The 16700-nt window shown below is 46.1% G+C and overlaps 1 protein-coding gene across 6 annotated transcripts in view; it reads left to right on the forward strand.

Annotated features, from left to right (window-relative positions):
* The window catches only part of ACSL4 (acyl-CoA synthetase long chain family member 4), a 492223-nt gene that overhangs the window by 393483 nt on the left and 82040 nt on the right, over window positions 1–16700 (forward strand). The gene's annotated exons all lie outside the window — the stretch shown is intronic.

Consider the following 16700-nt stretch of genomic DNA (forward strand, 5'->3'; position numbering starts at 1 on the left):
CACCTCAAGCATGGCCACTTGACAAACGCAATGAGTTCAGCATTATCCTTTCACCGTCAGGCAGTCACATGGGCATCCATCAGCTTTTTGCAAACATTATGCACTGGACTTCAGCTCCAGGGCTGATGTCCATTTCAGCCACGCAGTCCTTAGTAGTATTTTCACAATGATTTGGTCAGAGTATTGCTTCTTATTGTCCTATAACTATGGAGGAAAGGGACAGGACATGGGATTAAGGATAAGTTACCACGACGACTAATGTGTTCCTGCTCCAATATTCCCTTCCCTCCATACGCCTGTCCTTCATCCCCATAAATCTACTTCGACATGGGCTCTCGTGGATCATAGAAGCGTGGTTCTAGAAATAGGCTCACTGCATGCACTCGCGTGGTCTGCTCCCTCTAAATACTTAAAGGGGAAGAGCGCTTGGATTCGCTATGTTCCTGTTCAGATGGCTTTCTAGAATCTGACCTAGTGAACACATTTTAGGAGGCGGCCCTAGTGAATAGGGAGCTCCGAGGTTAGCCAAAACCCAATCAAGGTAAACCTGGGAGATCTGGCAAGGCTATTCTCCAAAGAGTACACCTAAAACTAGCAGGTGTTCTCGCACAATACTCAAACATGTATTAATTCACCATAGGTTCTTAAAATGCATTCAAATGACTTAATCTACGCAGGAGGTAAATGGATTAATGCACTAAAGATGGAACCAAGTCATAACTTAGCAATCAAACCCTAAGAATGCAACCCAAAAACAAACGGGAGCCACAATGCTTCTTCCCAGAATGTAGTGTCTATAGGCAAGTTCTAATTTTACTTGTGTTGGTGATTGTTCAAAGAAGATATTCAACAAAGTTAGTAAATTGTGTTCTCTTTAAGAAAATACTGTGGAATGGAAGATTTGGATGTAAGGGAACCGGATCCTAATGTTTCCCTGTGGAGGCCAAATGCTTTGCATTTAGTTAACCACTTGACTCAGATTTTCCCAGATGACTTGATGGGTCAACTGGGGGGTCCCTGGAGGTTGGATTTCTCGTATTTGTTTGCAGTTAGGGGTGCCCAGATGCTGCAGGTTCAAGGATTCTGCCGGTCAAGATGCAACCCTTGGCAAGGAAGAAATGCAAGATTCACTGATGCAGGCCTCTTAAGGACACTTCACAGGACGGGATAAGACACGTTGCAGCGACAGCCACTGTACACAGACGGCAGGCGCCCTTCCATTTGTGGTTGAAGCTTTTCTGGGACAGGATCTCTTGATGCTGGGGACTCAAATTCGGAGGGAAGGCGATTTGTCCTAAACGCTGGCGACCACCAAAGTTCCAGGTTGCAGGACATCAGCGCTTCTGGCAAGGTAGGCCATGAGAGGTGGTCAGTCCACCGGATGGTCCTTGGACACTTTCCAAGGCTCTGGAAGGCAGGATCATCAAAGGTGTTGATACTTGTTGGTCCCACTAGTCCAAGGCCTGAAGCGCCTCTCTGGGTCTTCGGAGATCAGCTAGTCCAACAGGGCTTCACCAGGCCAGACGCAGGAAGGGTACTGGGCATCTTCAGTAGACTTCATTAGATCTTCAGTCGGCTGTTCATCTACTAGGGATTCTGGTCTCAACTGCTGATCTGAAGAAATGGCTGCAGGAGTCCTCTTCTAAGAAATCCAGCCTGGAAGCAAGGCCAAACCCACCAATGGTAAGGATCTGCACCATTCAAACAGCCAGTAGTTCTCCAATCGGGGACAACTACTGGTTTTACTCGAGCCCTACACCTAGACTCCGTTAATGTGAAATGAGGCCACACTCGCCAAAATCGCCGACCTCCCCTTACCCCCCCCCCCCACCTCCTCCCTCCGCCCTCTCTTCCAGAGCCCTTCAAACACTCGCTCAAAGGCAGCACTAACCTGCAAAAGCTGCAGCTTTTTCCAGGGCATGTGCATGACCTTTATATGGGATTTCCTGTTTCCTGACATGGCAAGGCAGGAAGGCCAAATTACAATCTGAACAAAGCAAGCGATTTTAAGGCTAGAGACACATGTACACATGTAGTCCTACAAGGTAAACGCAAATGTGCACACTAGAAATAAATGCAAACATGGAATACCTCTATCTGCTTCCACCAGCTTGTTTTTAGGAACATATAAAAGTAACCAAAAATTCCAAGTGTCACCTAGGGTGATAAAAAGTATCCCCATTGTACTGCATTGAGATGCTGTGTTCAATGTTAAAAAGTTGAATGTAAAATAAAAGGGAAACCAGGTTTCCCAGTACTGATAGTCTGAAGGACTGGTCAGTTTCCCCATAACAAATTAACCGAAGGCAAAGGAAGTGAATCTGAAGGCTAAACTTCCATTCAAAGAGTTAGAACAGGTAAAAAAAAAACAGCCAACAATATTGGGGGTCCATAGAAACTGAGGGAAGGTTGCCAAAAGAGATCTTTCTTAACTTTTCAATGTTTGTTATGATTTTCATATTGATGTCTTCCTGACCTGTCAACTCAGAACCTTTTTGCTTGGACTTGGGGATTATTTCTCATTTATTCTTTTACTCTTGATATGGGTGACATTTTTTTCTCTCCATAGTGTATGGTTGGAGTTAGTTTCTTATAACTTTCGGGCTTTGGCTGGGTTACCCTTTTGGACTTCCCTTGTTTATTTCTCTGCAATGTATTTGGGTGAACTACTGTTCGCCACTGGTAAAGGGGATTTTCATCCCCCTTTACTTTTTATATAGCGAGCCAGCACACCCCACCTTGTGTGAAGTGCTGGGGGATACAATGCATCCCCTTGCTTACTTAACTGTAGCATTTCTGTTACAATTGCAGGTTTACTTGAATGGCTAATGGCATTGGATTTACCTTAGTGACTATTTAGTCTTATTACTCGCAGGCTGTTAATTCAGCCTCTGCTTTACACAGAAGGGACACCATTGTGCATGAATGGTGGGTTCCTTTTTCGCCATTTTTAAGTATCCTTGGTGTATGAGGTCTTCCCCTGTCATCCTAGACAGGAACGGCCTCCATGGAAGCTTTCGTTCGCAGGAATCCTTTGTATTCCCTGCCTAGTCTCCAGAGTGTCTGAGAAGGCGGGAAGCGAGGGAGGAGTCTTAACTCTGCAGCCCTTTGTCTTTCACCTTGCCTGAAAGGAACCAATTCCCAGTGGGGTGCTGGCAGTCCTTATTGAACAGCCAGGCTGCTGCTTTCTGCAAAGTGCACAGAGATTGCAGAGGAAACACTTTAGTTCCTGATAAATACTCCGAACCTGCTGACAAGTTGACCGCTGAAGCTGAAACCGAAGTTGAAGAAAAGATGTCTCTAGCGATTTCTAGAGACCGGAGAGCCTGCTCTGTACCCGGAGCCTAATGCAACCCTTCCTTCCAATCAACCTGGGCGTACTTAATGCGACGACTCCTAGACGGAGGCTAGTGAGATCCACTAGTCTCAAGACCTGCATTTTGAGCCATCCCACTACATGCTTCGACCATGCTGGGCTGCAAACTGCCAGTACCCTGGCACCTTGAGCGCAGTGCATGGTCTTTCAAAGTCCCTATCCAGCTGAAACTTTGACCTCCAGAAACTCCTGAAGTCCCCCTCACTAGATTGCAGGACCTAGAGGTTGAAGGGCATCTGGCTGCTGTATAAATGCTCCAAATTAGCCGTGGGAATCCATGAAGAAACCATTGCTGGGGAAGCCTCCTGACTACTGCTTCAAGTTCCCATCCAGTGTCCAGTTTTTTTTTTGTCTCCAGACCAAGAATCCAGGGACCGGGTCCTATTGCTGCATACTGAAGGCAACCACCCAGAATCTTTTCTCCGAAGGCTTGGCTTGGGTAATACTTGGCTGAAGTCTGGTGTGCATCCTGTGAGACTGGGTGGGTGATTTGTATGGTTGGGAGTTTGCCCATATCACTTGCCCAGGCCTAATGCTGGAACGCATATAGGGAGCCGTCTGTGGTCCCTGAAAACTTGAACTCTGAAGCTAATATTGTTTAAGAAGATATATTCTCTGGAACTTTGAATTTACTGAAACTGCACCCTATCCCAACCGGCCTACAGCTGGCACCTAGACCACTAGAGTCCCTCTTCTGCCTCTGAGAGAGCTCATGCAATACACTGGGTAACAATTGGGTAAGAACAGTTTTCTGCCTTGAAAGTATAACAAGTGTAAAAGACCATACTTGCTGAAGAGGTTAGTGTAGTAACTATCGCTGTGAAAGAGGTTACAAAGTGTCATTAAGTTTATGCTTACCTGAGAGTTGCATTCTACCCCTCTAAGTGTGTAAGTTGACCAACTTTGAATGGTGTTAGTCCTTCTAAAAAGAAATAAGTGTTGGTGCTGTTATCATTCTTAACTGAATGTAAAAGCTTACCAGGGATTTACTTGCCTTGAACAACCTTGTCATTTGTGAAGTGTAACATTGGGTTGCTTTCCCTGGTCGGCTTTATACAGATCTGAAACCGTCTTGGGGTTTATACCCACCTTTGAGTAGCATGAGTCTCCTTTAAAAAGTATACAGGTCTTACGCAACTTGATTAGCTGCTGCTCTTCTAAACTTGTAACTCTGGGTTGTGCTTCACTGAATTGCTTTGGTTCTATTCTTAAATAGTTTCATAAAGTTCTTACTTGCCTTAAAACTCTAATACACTTCTTAAAAGTGTACTGGGGATAACTAGCTATTAGATAGCGGATAGTTATGTACCAATAGGTCAACTACTTAACTTGAAATACATTGTCTTAAAGCGTAATTGGGTTTTGCTTACCTCATTTTGCTTAGTGTATTCTAAAAAAGTTGTGTTCATACTTACGAGGCTCCCCCAGAAAGTATGAGTTGATTTTACTGGCTCTGGGCTCAGTTCTGAAAAGTAATGCTGCAAGGCGTTTACTTGTCGGGTTGGATTATTATAGGATTTCATAAGTGTCACTGCATGGCTGACTGGGTCAACTACCCTTGAAAGACTGATTGTATACTAAAAGTATATCTAACCTGGTCTGATTTCCCAGGAATAGTAGATTACTATCCTGATTGTATAGCCTTAGGCTTGACTCACCTTGACTTGCTGCTTGCTCCTGTAAGGTTATACCTTGGTTTGCACACCATAGGTTTTGAGTTGATTTTTATGATTGTGTTTATAGGATGTTATAGTAATTGTCCAAGAATTATCTTGGTCTAGTTGTATTTAAGTAAACCCTTTATTTTTTACACTACATAGTGTTTCATTGTTTCTTTGGACCATATGCATGCTGCAATTTCTTTGCACCAAGCTACAGCCCTCTCTCCCTCCTAAAATGATGCTGGCTGCTTTGTCCATGCTACCAACAGTCTCAGGTAGTGTACAGCCTTATACCAAGAGTGAAGCTTATGCACTGTCTCGGATGTATGGTTTTATGAAACCCTAAAACTCTCCACATTCCCGTCCAAACTCTGCGGGTAAGGGCACATTGCACTTGGTACAGTAATCGCTACGGTGAGTAACTTTTCCTTATTTTACCAACTTGGTGGCTTTGCCATAGCTTGTACAAAGTGCAGAGAAGCCCATTAACGCTCACACCAGAGAAAATGCACCCCACTAGGAAAAACGGCCCAGCACACCTCTTTCAAGTAGAACAGGTTTTATTCTCATTAAAAGTTTAAGTACGAAATAGCAAAGGACTCTGTTGCCTATTGTAACAAAACCAACATGGAACAGCAGCATATGAAGGGTGAAACATCAGAACTGACGTACATAACATTGGGTACAAATACACATAGCTGGTTGGTGTGAAACAATACGTAGGCGGCTTGTTCAATATGGGATGCCAGGTTATTGGTCCAAGCTCCTCCTGTCCATCTTCTTTCCATGTGGGGCTCTTCTCACTGCCTCAAGTGCCAGGCTCAATTAGGGCATGCTATGAATTGCACACTTAATTTCTATCAGCGGCCTAATGTGCACCTGGTTCTACCGACATGAGTGCAGAGTATATTTGAGGTGATCTTATCAAACCCCAACTCTATTCCACACGGGTCGGTGCCCTTCCAGGTCTTCCCACCCTGTGCTTTAAATGTGGTGTTCTCTCCCTAGCACCTTGCAGCACAAATCACAAGGGCCTTAGATACTCTGATCTTTAACAAATGAGTGTTAAAGATTTCGCTTTACTGCACCTTTCCTTCCATCTTTATGGAACGCCCAAACTTGCTTTTATTTTTGATTCCGACCTCTACTCTTTGCAGTGAAGCCTTAAACTTCACTACACTGGCTTTTGCTCATATGTTATGGGGAAATGGACATGCCCTTCAGGCTGTCAGTAGTGGGAGACCTTGTTTCCCTTTAGTCACGTTACTACTTTTGGTTATTTTGTTATAACTTGTGGTAACTTTTATCATTGTACAAAGCAGCTTACACTGCAGTACAATGGGGGTTTACTTTTTGTTTTGCCCTAGACTAACACAACATTTTTGGTTATTATAGGTGTACTAGTAGGATAAGCAGGTGGCAGCAGTGACTTTTTCCCACTTTGGGGGCTTTTCGTTTTAGCTTTACCATGTTTACCACTTTTGGCTACTAACTGGCTACTGGTCAAACATGGCTGTGCTGCAATATCTTTCTCTTTTCCTTTTGCCATCTTGTTCTTTAGCCTTCCTCCTGCCCTGAGAGGCAAGGAAAATCCTTAAGGACTCAAAGTGCCCGGGAAAGCAGAAGCTTTTGGTGGACTACTGTTTTTTGCTGGTAGGATGTGTGCTGGGACTGTCTGGTCCCAATCCACAAACTGATTTCAGTGTCTATTCATGAGTGTTCCACCAGTGGTCCTGATTTGACCACTGCTGGGGTGTGTGTGGGCTAGACCTGCTATTGGCTACTGAGTGCAGCAGGTCTTACCCGGCTTTTAGGATAAGAGGGCCCCTGCACCCATTTCTCAGATCCTGAAGGAGCCAAGAATCCTATCCAGCTGCAAGGCCCAAGAAGCCGGAGACCCGTCGGAAGAAGGCTTGGCTACCAACTTCTGCTGCTGTCCGGGGGAGCCCTGTCTTCCTGAAGATCTTTAGCAGTCCTGCAAAGGAGCTGCGATCCTTGGAGTGGAGGGGACATCTGTGCCAGACGCCTGCTTGGTACCCTGCAAAGGAGAGCCTTGGGAAGTGCGCGGGACCCTCCTGTGGCTGACCAGCTCCGAATTTGGGCTACTGTGCTGCTGACATCACCGTTGCAGGTTTTGAGGTGGAACTTGGGGTATCCTCAGCTGGCCCTACAAGACTGAACTCTACGGGATTTCGGCATCCTAGCATCAAGGGGACCCAAGATAGGCTACTTCTGTGAGTTGGTTTAGCTGGTAGTCTAACCATAAGAACCTTTCACTCGACCCTAGAAACCCTACCTGCATGTTCTGCTTCAAAGATTCTGTGGAACTTTTACCTGAACTATTAGGCAAATTCCCCAGACAACTTAGAGCTGGACAATTTAAACAAGGGATCATTCTCTGCGGACCTGGAATGCATAATACTAAAATTACCTTTCCTTTGCAGGAGTATGTATGGATTATTATGCCCTTTAATAAGTGAATGTATATATCTTAAGTTTCTGATGTTTGTTAATCTGCTTAGAATCACATGCTGTGCGTAGGTCCGACATCCAGTGGTCACTGCGGAGTATTGCATTTTGTTTTTCGTAGTCGAAAAGGGGACGTCGACAAGGCGTGTCTGTAACACTATCCCTATAGTGACGTGCGTTGTACCCACAATCCCTCACGCGTCGAGGTCCCTCAGATTGTTTTTTTGTTTATTAGTGTTGTGTGATAACTCTACTTGCTAGTAATTTTTCTAGTGTTTATACAAATACAATGTGTATACATCCTGTCTAAGTTTAGTCTGTGATTTCCATTGTGTGACCCTTTACAAGCTCACCACCTCTGAAGAACTTAGCCTAGACTGCCTGTCACTGCTACCCAAACTGGTTTGGCTGATTCTACAGCTTCCCAGAACTATCCCAGTCACAATATAGGTTGGCCTTCTATACAACTGTCCGCAGAAAATGAACAGGTGTCCAAATAGTTTTATGGTGTGGGGTCTTTGACTGGCTGGTACTCTGGAATCTTGGGACGGGGTCATCTGGTCACTATAACTTCTGGACAAGAGGCTCTGCCCTCCTTCTCGTGGGATAACTATTTGCAGGGAGCTCTGTAACATGTGCCAACAATAGGAGACCATGAGAGGTTTATGGACCTGTGAGCCTGGCCTGTCCCACTCCCAGCGCAACCCAGTCCCACATTCACACAACTGTTCTGTGTCTGGGCTTACTGTCCTGACTGCAGCACAGCACCAGACCTTGATTTTAAGCTGGCTGCTATTTTCTAAAACTTTCATGTTTGTAATAGTTGGTGTGATCTCAAAGCAATGTGGGTCTAATGCTCTCGGGGATGGTGGTCCGTATCTGTTAAGAGTAGTGTAGCATAAAGTGCTTACGTGCACTTGGTATGTGAGCAGCCATAGTTGTTTGCATGAGTTGGCTGCATTCTAAAGCGAAGTGTGGTGTGGTGGATGTGAGAGATCAGTGCTATGTGGGCTGCAAGGAGGATGGTCTCGGAGGCTGCATTCTGGCTGCCGTTGGGCATGTCAGATTGTGTGCCGCTAGGATGATTTTTTTTCATTCTTTCTCGTGTGTATAGCTGCATTCTACCAGGCCGTTAAGGTTCTTTGAGCGATGTAGGTATGTGTGCAGCTAGGCCGAATTGATAGAGGGGTGTAGCTGCCTTGTATTGAGTGTAGAGTGAGCATATTGGTAGGAATGAGTGTCTGCGGTTATCTGTAGGTAGCCCTCTTACTTAGGATGCTTTCAGTACTCTGTGCGTCGGACATGTCTGCCCTGTGGGTTTGTTAGTGGATTTCAGAGGGGTAAACTGGTTGGTGGGTTATGTTCTCAGTCGGGCCATCCCTTTCCAGATGCTCTGTAGTCTTGACTCGGAGGGCTCAATTTCTGGGTCCCTGGAGGAATTTTTAAGGTGGGTTGCTGGATGCTTCTTGGGTTATTGCATGATTCTCCAGAGTTTAGCCAAGCATATTTACTTCTGTTCCGCCAGTGCAGGTTTGTAGGTTCTTATATCTAGGTAGGCAGGGTTCACCCCTATTGATCATATAGCACCAGCTGTGCTTCGGTGGTTCAGCTATGTGCGTGCGGTTTGCAGCTGGATAGGCCAGAAGTCCTTGGTTCATAGGTTGACTTCTCTGCCCCGACTGTTCCTGCTTTTCCGCGGTGAGGTAATTGGCCAGCTGTCCTCCATGGCTCTCCTGTTTCAGGTTAGTGCTGCTTCTCACAGAACTTTGGTCATTGGGGATGGATTTATAGCCTAGGGCGGACCCTTTGGAAGAGCCATGTTTTTAGCACTTTACGGAAGGCCATGCAATCCTGGTTGTCGAATACGGGGAGGTAGTGAATTTCATAGAGTTGGTGCCAAAGTCGAGAAGGCTGACCCTCCAAGTGTAGCAGAATAGGAGGCTAAGATCATTAGTAGGAGGGTCGTGCTTTACTAGAGGGTGCGTGTTGGGTGGTAGCGCAGTGGAGGTAGGTCAGGTCGGCATTGTGCACTGCTCGGTGGGTGATGCACAGGATTTTGAAAGTGGCTCTTCCTCCAATGGGTAGCCAGTGGAGGGTGCGTTGAGCAAGCAAGATGTGGTCTCTTCGGCCCAGTGCAAGGAGGAGTTTAGTAGCTGCGTTTTGGACTCTTGGAAGTTTAAGGTGGTATCCTGGAGCACCCAGTTACATAGGTGTTTGCATAGTCCAGTCTGGACATGACAATTGACATAATGGAGGTCAATCTGTTGGAAGGGGAGATGAGGGAAGATGTCTCAGCAGCCTGAGGTGGTAGTGACCAGATTTGGATACATTATTCTGGTGGGACAAGGTTAGGCCTGAGTCCACTGTACAGCCAAGATTTGACAGTGTTGGGAGTGGTTGAGGGCGGGGGATGCCGAGGGAGGCAGGAGTGGTTGCAGGAGTAGAGCTGTTTTGCCACATAACATGATCCCTGTTTTCCCTGGGTTGAGAAGGAGGTTGTTTTTTAGTTTTTAGTCATCTGTTGGTTATCTATATCACTGAGGCAAGCTTCTAGGTTGGGGTGGGTGTGTGATCACAGCTTGTCTTGGGTATTCTCAGGATAATTTGGGTATCAGCATAATTGAGGTTGTGCGAGCGGATGATCCCTGGCAGCAGGGTCAGGTAGAGTTTGAAAAGGAGCAAGGAGAGGCAAGCGCCCTGGGGTACTCCGGTGTTTACTGGGCGAGCGAAGAGGTAAAAGGGAAGGATAGTGATTTTGTTTCCATTTAAGGAACACAGCAATCCAGTCGAGTGCCGGGTCTCGATTCCAAGCCGTCGGAGTATTGAGTGGTTAATGGTGTCAAAGGCAGCTGAGGGATCCAGGAGAACCAGAGCAGCTCATCCTTCATTCTGCCGCAGCTTTGAGGTCATCCCAGATTGAGAAGTGTGGTTTCAGTTCCATGGCGAGGTCGGAAACCGTACTGAGCGGGTCTAGTAGGTTGTTGGATTCGGCGACAAAGGTTGAGTTGAGTGTAGGCAGAGCGGTCAATGAGTTTTGCCAGAAATCTGGTATTTGAGATGGGTTTGTAATTGGATAGCTGGAGGGGGTCTCGAGGCCTGCCTTTATCAAAAGGGGTTTTGCTTGTGCTTCTTTGAAGGGGTCTGGGAAGGAGCTGAAGGTGAAGGGAGTATGGACCTAGCCTGTTCTCCTGCACAGGTGAGATTTCTTTGAGGAGAGTGCGGGGCAATGGTCAAGGAGGGACCCGCAGGACAATCTACATACATTCTCGCTGTAACCCATCCCCAAATACAACTCCTATGGGCTCCCCCTACATGCTCCCCAAGCATCTACAACAGTCTCGGGCCTTTGACTCATTCAAAACCTCTTGGGGCCCTGGGGCAATTGCCCCAGCTTCACAAGGGGGAGACTTTTGACAGGTCCATGTCATGCCATGCACCCACTCTTCTCGGATACTTACCTGTCTAAAGCAGGATAAATGTATCTTTGCTTTATTGTACTGTTACTGTTTTTTAATGTAAAGTGTAGGTGATCTCACGTTGTGTAGTAGGTTTTTCTGGTTTTACTTGCGTAATGTGTTAAGGCCTAATAAATGGTATGTTTGTATACTTGTATGTGGACTCTAATACTGGTCTGTGTGTAAATTGTGCTTACATGCCACCCATGATCAACTGAAGTTTGCGTTACTGCTCAGCCTATATTAACTTGTTAAAATGTGAAAATATTAAGGGCCATATAACATTGTTCAGACTAGACCTCCCCAAGGCTAATTCTGAAAATCTTCAAGTGGCGATAAGTGTGGGTTTGCAACATTAGCTTCAAATGGATTGTGTCCTCCCATATATTTCTCATCTTATGATCATCCTTTCAGCTTCAGCTGCTTCTGAGATTTTTTCCGTCAGGGGGCACTGTGTGCCGTCTTGTCGATGTCCCATAAGGACCTCCATTCGACTGTCGATCAGTATGAAGGGTGCACGCAGCACCCGTTGGCTTCAGTTCTGTTTTTCTGAGAACGCTTCGAAGAATTACGCCTTGCTTCGGTTCTTAAATGAACTTCGGCTATTTTGGATCCATGAAAATGTCTTCCCCGTCAGCTCCATCAACACCCAAGGCTGGCTTCAAGAAGTGCCAAGAATGTGGATCTAAGAGGTCGACCACCAATTCCCACCGCATGTCTGTGGTGTCTTGGTACTGGTCACCGAACCTCTGACTAACTGTTGTCAGACGATGACCAAAAAGGCTCGGAGGGAGCATAAAGGTAAATTGGCGGTGTGAAGGTTGCCTTTGAAGAGCTCAAAAAGAAAATCTGAGCCAAGGGATTCTCCTCAATGGAAAAGATCTAAAAGATCTCGATCGAGAAGTCGATTGCACCATGCTTCATCTTCAAAGAAGGCCAAGACAAGGCGTCGCAGGTCACCTTCGACCTCGAGTGATTCCTTGGCCAAGGTAATCGAATGTCCAACTTAGTCGGACTCCCCAGTTAAATGGAATGCATTTTGTAAAAAAATTCTTCATCTTCGAGAATGTGGCCCGACCCCATTCGAAGGACAAGCAGAAAGCCCATGCCCCTGTCGGTCTGTATCGAGATGCCAAAGGGAAGCCTAAGACAAAATCATTAAAATCCAAGCTATAAGCTGGAACTGCATCGAGGAAAATCTCTCCGAGAAATTGGCGAGGGCTTTGACATCCAGTCCATCGAGGGTTCCTTCGAAAAAGCATAAAAAGGCAGCAACTCCGACACCCTCGCTAATGCCAACTGCATCGGAGCCGTTGACGCCAGTGTCGAATTAGACTGACTAAATCGACTCCAATTACGAAGTCCTTGTCGACGATTTCTCTGAAGTTGTCAAAGCCCATAGTAACACAGGAAAAGGTTTTCAAACTCATGCCAAAGATAGACTTTCAAGTCTTGAACTTCCATCTATGAAGACAATGAGCCTTCAGATGAACACACCGCCATTTGGGTTACAATATTGCACCCCTAATGTGCTACAGGACATAGGCAACTAATGAGCAAGGTGGTCTAATTTTTAGGTTGGAGCAGGCCTACACCTTCTTTCGAACAGGATGACCTGACAGATATTTTGGATCAATGTCCCCAAAGAGATCCAATTTTGCCTTTTCACATTGCACTACAAAAAAAATGGTCTCAACAAATTGGGAGACGCCAGAGACTGCGGCTGCAGTAAATAAAAATGTTTCAAAAAAATATAGCCATCCAGCAGTGACCCAGAGTACTTTACAAAACACCAACACCAGACCGTTTGGTGGTTCAAGCTGCTACAATGGGCAAACCATCAGCATACCCCTCTATTCCTCCTGATGGGGATGATAAGAGTGGATGCCTGGGTGAGACAAATATTTACTGCTGGTAGTATGGCTTTAAAATCAGCAAACACAACGTGTGCCTTGTCAAAAGTCACGTTTACCATGTGGGACTACGTAGTATGGTGGCTGACCACATCCCGAAAGGGAAAGGAAGACTGCTTCCTGGCGATCATAAAGGATGGTAAGGAGGCAATATGAAATGTCTGTATCCTGCAGAAAGCATCAGCAGATCCATGTAAACTAGCAGTGTTGTGCAGATTTGTGTGGTTGAGGAAGTCTGGATTTGTATCAAATGTGCAGTCTAGACTCCTCCATGCCCTTGGACAGTTCAGGGCTGTTTTACAGCAAGACGGATGGAAGCTGCAGAACTCTAAAGCGGCGGCTAAATCAGTGCCGCCATTAGACAGCCTCAACACATCTTGGAGGGGTAAGACCTTTCGATTCTACTCAGTTGGAAGAGGAAGTGGATAAGCCAACCAAAGAGGTCAGAAGATTCCCTCTTGGTGGACGAGGGAGCGGTGCTCAGTCAGCCCAAGCAGCAGCAGTTTTACCCTCAGCTGTTGATTCAGCCGCCTCAAAACCGCTGAGGCCTTGACTCACAAGACCCTGGTGGGAGGCAGACTTACTTGGCATCTGAAAGAATGGCAGGGCATTACTTTCGCTGCTTGGGCACTAGAAACCATAGCCCAAGGTTACTGCTTAACTTTTCAAAAAAGGCATCGGGATCATCCACCGGGGAGCAATTCTTTCAAAGTTTCCTATCTGCTCCTTGTGCAGGACATTTTGACCCTGCTAGAGAAAGGTGCTATAGAGCCAGTACCTGTGGCGGAGTGTAACAATGGTGGGTACTCCCTGTATTTTCTGATACCAAAAAAGATGGAGAATTGAGTCCCATTTTGGACTTAAGAAACTCAAACAAGTTCCTCAAGGTACAAGTTCAAGATGGTTGTGATTTCCCAGATCCTTCAGGCTCTCCAACTCAAAGACTGGATGGTGTAATTTGACCTTCAGGATGCTTACTTTCATGTGCCTATCCATCACAAGCACAGTACCTGAGGCTCGCGGTTGGTGGTTTTCATCAGTTTCGAGTTCTGCAATTTGGGCTGACCCCCGCCTCGAGGGTTTTCAGCAAGTTGTTGGCAGTCGTGGCAGCGAGTCTTGGAGGGCGGGGGCGGATGGTGGCATTCATGTCTACCCCCACCCTGGATGATTGGCTAATCAGGGCAGTTCACACAAAACAAGCCCATGAACATCTTGGCGTAACCTGCCTCTGTATCCACAAACTGGGTTTTTCCCTCAATTACAAGAATTTCCAAATGATACCATCCCAAAGACTCCAATTTATTGGAGCAGTCCTGGAGGCTTCCTCGGGGAAAGCCTCACTACCCGAGGTGAGAGCTTAACACATTCTGCAGATGGTCACCAAATTTGAGTGCCCAGCGCCTTCCGGCCTTTGATTTTTTTTTTTTGATTTTTTTTATTTTTAGATTGCTCAGTCTCATGGGATCCTGCATTTTCCTGGTGCACGATGGTCGCCTGAGAATGAGATCCCTCCAATGGGCTCTCGGGACTCAATGGTCCCAATTCTCAGGCAAATGTCAGACCACCTGCAAGTTCTGAGCAGAGTTGCTGACCACCTTCTGTGGTGGGCTTGCAAGGACCACATTCTCAATGGAGAATCTTTTTGGCAGCCATGGCCGGAGATAACTGTAGTGACGGACGCCTCACTCACGGGGTGGGAGCCCATGCCAACAAGCTGACAATCAGTGGTCGATGGTCTCCATCTGAGTCCAAACTACACATCAACCACTTGGAGCTCAACAAGAGGGGAGGTGTAGGGTCACTACCACTGTGCAGAGAAGCAATACAGCTCTGGTCTGGGCAATTAAAGCAGGAATCTATCAGCAGTTCCCCTTGCCGGAGAGAACACTGCAGTGGATGCTCTGAGCAGGCAGAGCACGGTCCCCCACGAGTGGGAATGAGCTCAGGAATTCCAAGAGATCTCCACCCTTTGGGGATCCCTCAAGTGGATCTGTTTGCAAGCATTGTCAACCAGAAGTGCAAACTGTTTTGCTCCACAGAATTTCATCCAAGAGGAGCTCTAGGGGAATGTGTTCGTAGTGGATTGTAAGTTTCCACGCATGAATGCGTTTCCTCCAGTCCCCAACATTCCTCTTGTGATCAGGCGGTTGAGAGTTTGGGAAATCCATTGTCCTAATTGTCCCAGATTGGGCCAGAAGGACGTGGTACCTGTGCTTTCTGGACATGTCCATCTGCCCGCCAATGAATCTTCCACAAAGAGAGGACCTTCTCTCGCGAGGGGAGGGTTTGATTCTCATCCAGAGTTCAAGACTCTCAAGCTTCATGCACAGTGTCTAAGAGGTTGAGATGCAAGGATTGGGATCTCCCAGATGATGTAATGGATATCTTGCTTTTGGCCAGAAGGCCAGCAACGAAATCTTTGTACGTCTGCCATTGGAATAAGTTCAGCAGTTGGTGCAGGGATAAGAATGTGAATCCCTTTTATGTGATAAACTTATGTCGCTTTCTCTTTTGTTGCATTTGGCTAATTTGGGGTGCCGGATTTGAACAATTAAGAGCTGGTGACGCCATCTATTTTCAAGCGCTCTTCAGAGGAAGATTCATATTTTAAAATCCCTCTGATTGTTCAATTCCTAAAGGGTCCAACTAATGTGTTTTCACCAGTTCCATTCTGGGATCGTAACCTGGTGTTAACATTTCTAACATGCATTCCTTTTGAGCCAATACACTCGTGCCCATTAAAACCATTAACCTTGAACTGTTTTGCTAATAGCAATGTCAGCCCGCAGGGTAAGCGAGTTGAAGGCACTTTCCTGTAAACTGCCACATACGGTTTTCTGTAAAGACAAGGTTGTTCTCAGGGTGAAACCTTTTCTACCTAAGGAAGTCTCAGGCTTCTACTTTTCCGCAAAAGCTCATTTTTCTAACTTTCTATCCACCACCTCATCCTGGAACGGAGGAGGAAAGATTACGTAAACTGGACCCAAAAAGGGCTCTGTTTTTATATCCAGAATGGCAAAACTTTCATCAAAATGACTAATTGGTAACTGGCCATACAGGCCCTAAATTGGGTTTAGCTGTGACAAGAGACTCTAACTAGATGGATCATCCTGGCTTTTGGGGAATGTTACAGGTTAGTGGGCAAAGACCCGCTGGAAGGATTGAGAGCACATTCACAAGGGGCATGGCAACCTCTGATGCTCTTCAGAGAGGTGTTGCACTAAGACATTTGTGCAGCAGCCGCTTGGTCGTCTGTTCACACGTTTGTGAAACATTACTGCCTGGATGTTTCCATTCAAGAAGGTCAATTTGGAAAAGCAGTCCTTGATTCAGTCCATGATGGCAATTAAGACAAAATATAATTTGTACTCCCACCACCAAATTATTACAGCTTTGGGATTCTATCATAAAATGAGGAATACGTGCAAGGACACAATTCATTCGAAGAACAAGATACCCCTGGTAAAGTTCTTTCGATTGGATGTTCCTCCAATGTATTTCTTATTGCCGCTGCCAGCCTACCCCGTCGTAGAATTTACGTGTCTTTACACTTTGCTCTTTCATGGAGCCTACTTCTATGAGCCGCCTGGTAATTCCTCTACAAGAGGAAAAACGGCACATGCAGCGCCCCCTGGCTTCAGTTCAGTTTATACTGATGAGTCGACGAGACGGCACACAGCGCCCCTTGTAGAAAGGAATTCCGAAGCAGCTAACGCTGGGAAGATAATTATAAGATGAGGAATATGTGGGAGGAACATCCAATTGAAAGAACGTTACCAGGGGTAAGTAACTTGTTCTATTTGTAGTTTTTTGTTTTGTCTAGTAA

The sequence above is a fragment of the Ambystoma mexicanum genome, chromosome 5p (genome assembly GCF_040938575.1).
Source record: "Ambystoma mexicanum isolate Mex_15411 chromosome 5p, UKY_AmexF1_1, whole genome shotgun sequence".
Classification (NCBI taxonomy): Eukaryota; Metazoa; Chordata; class Amphibia; order Caudata; family Ambystomatidae; genus Ambystoma; species Ambystoma mexicanum.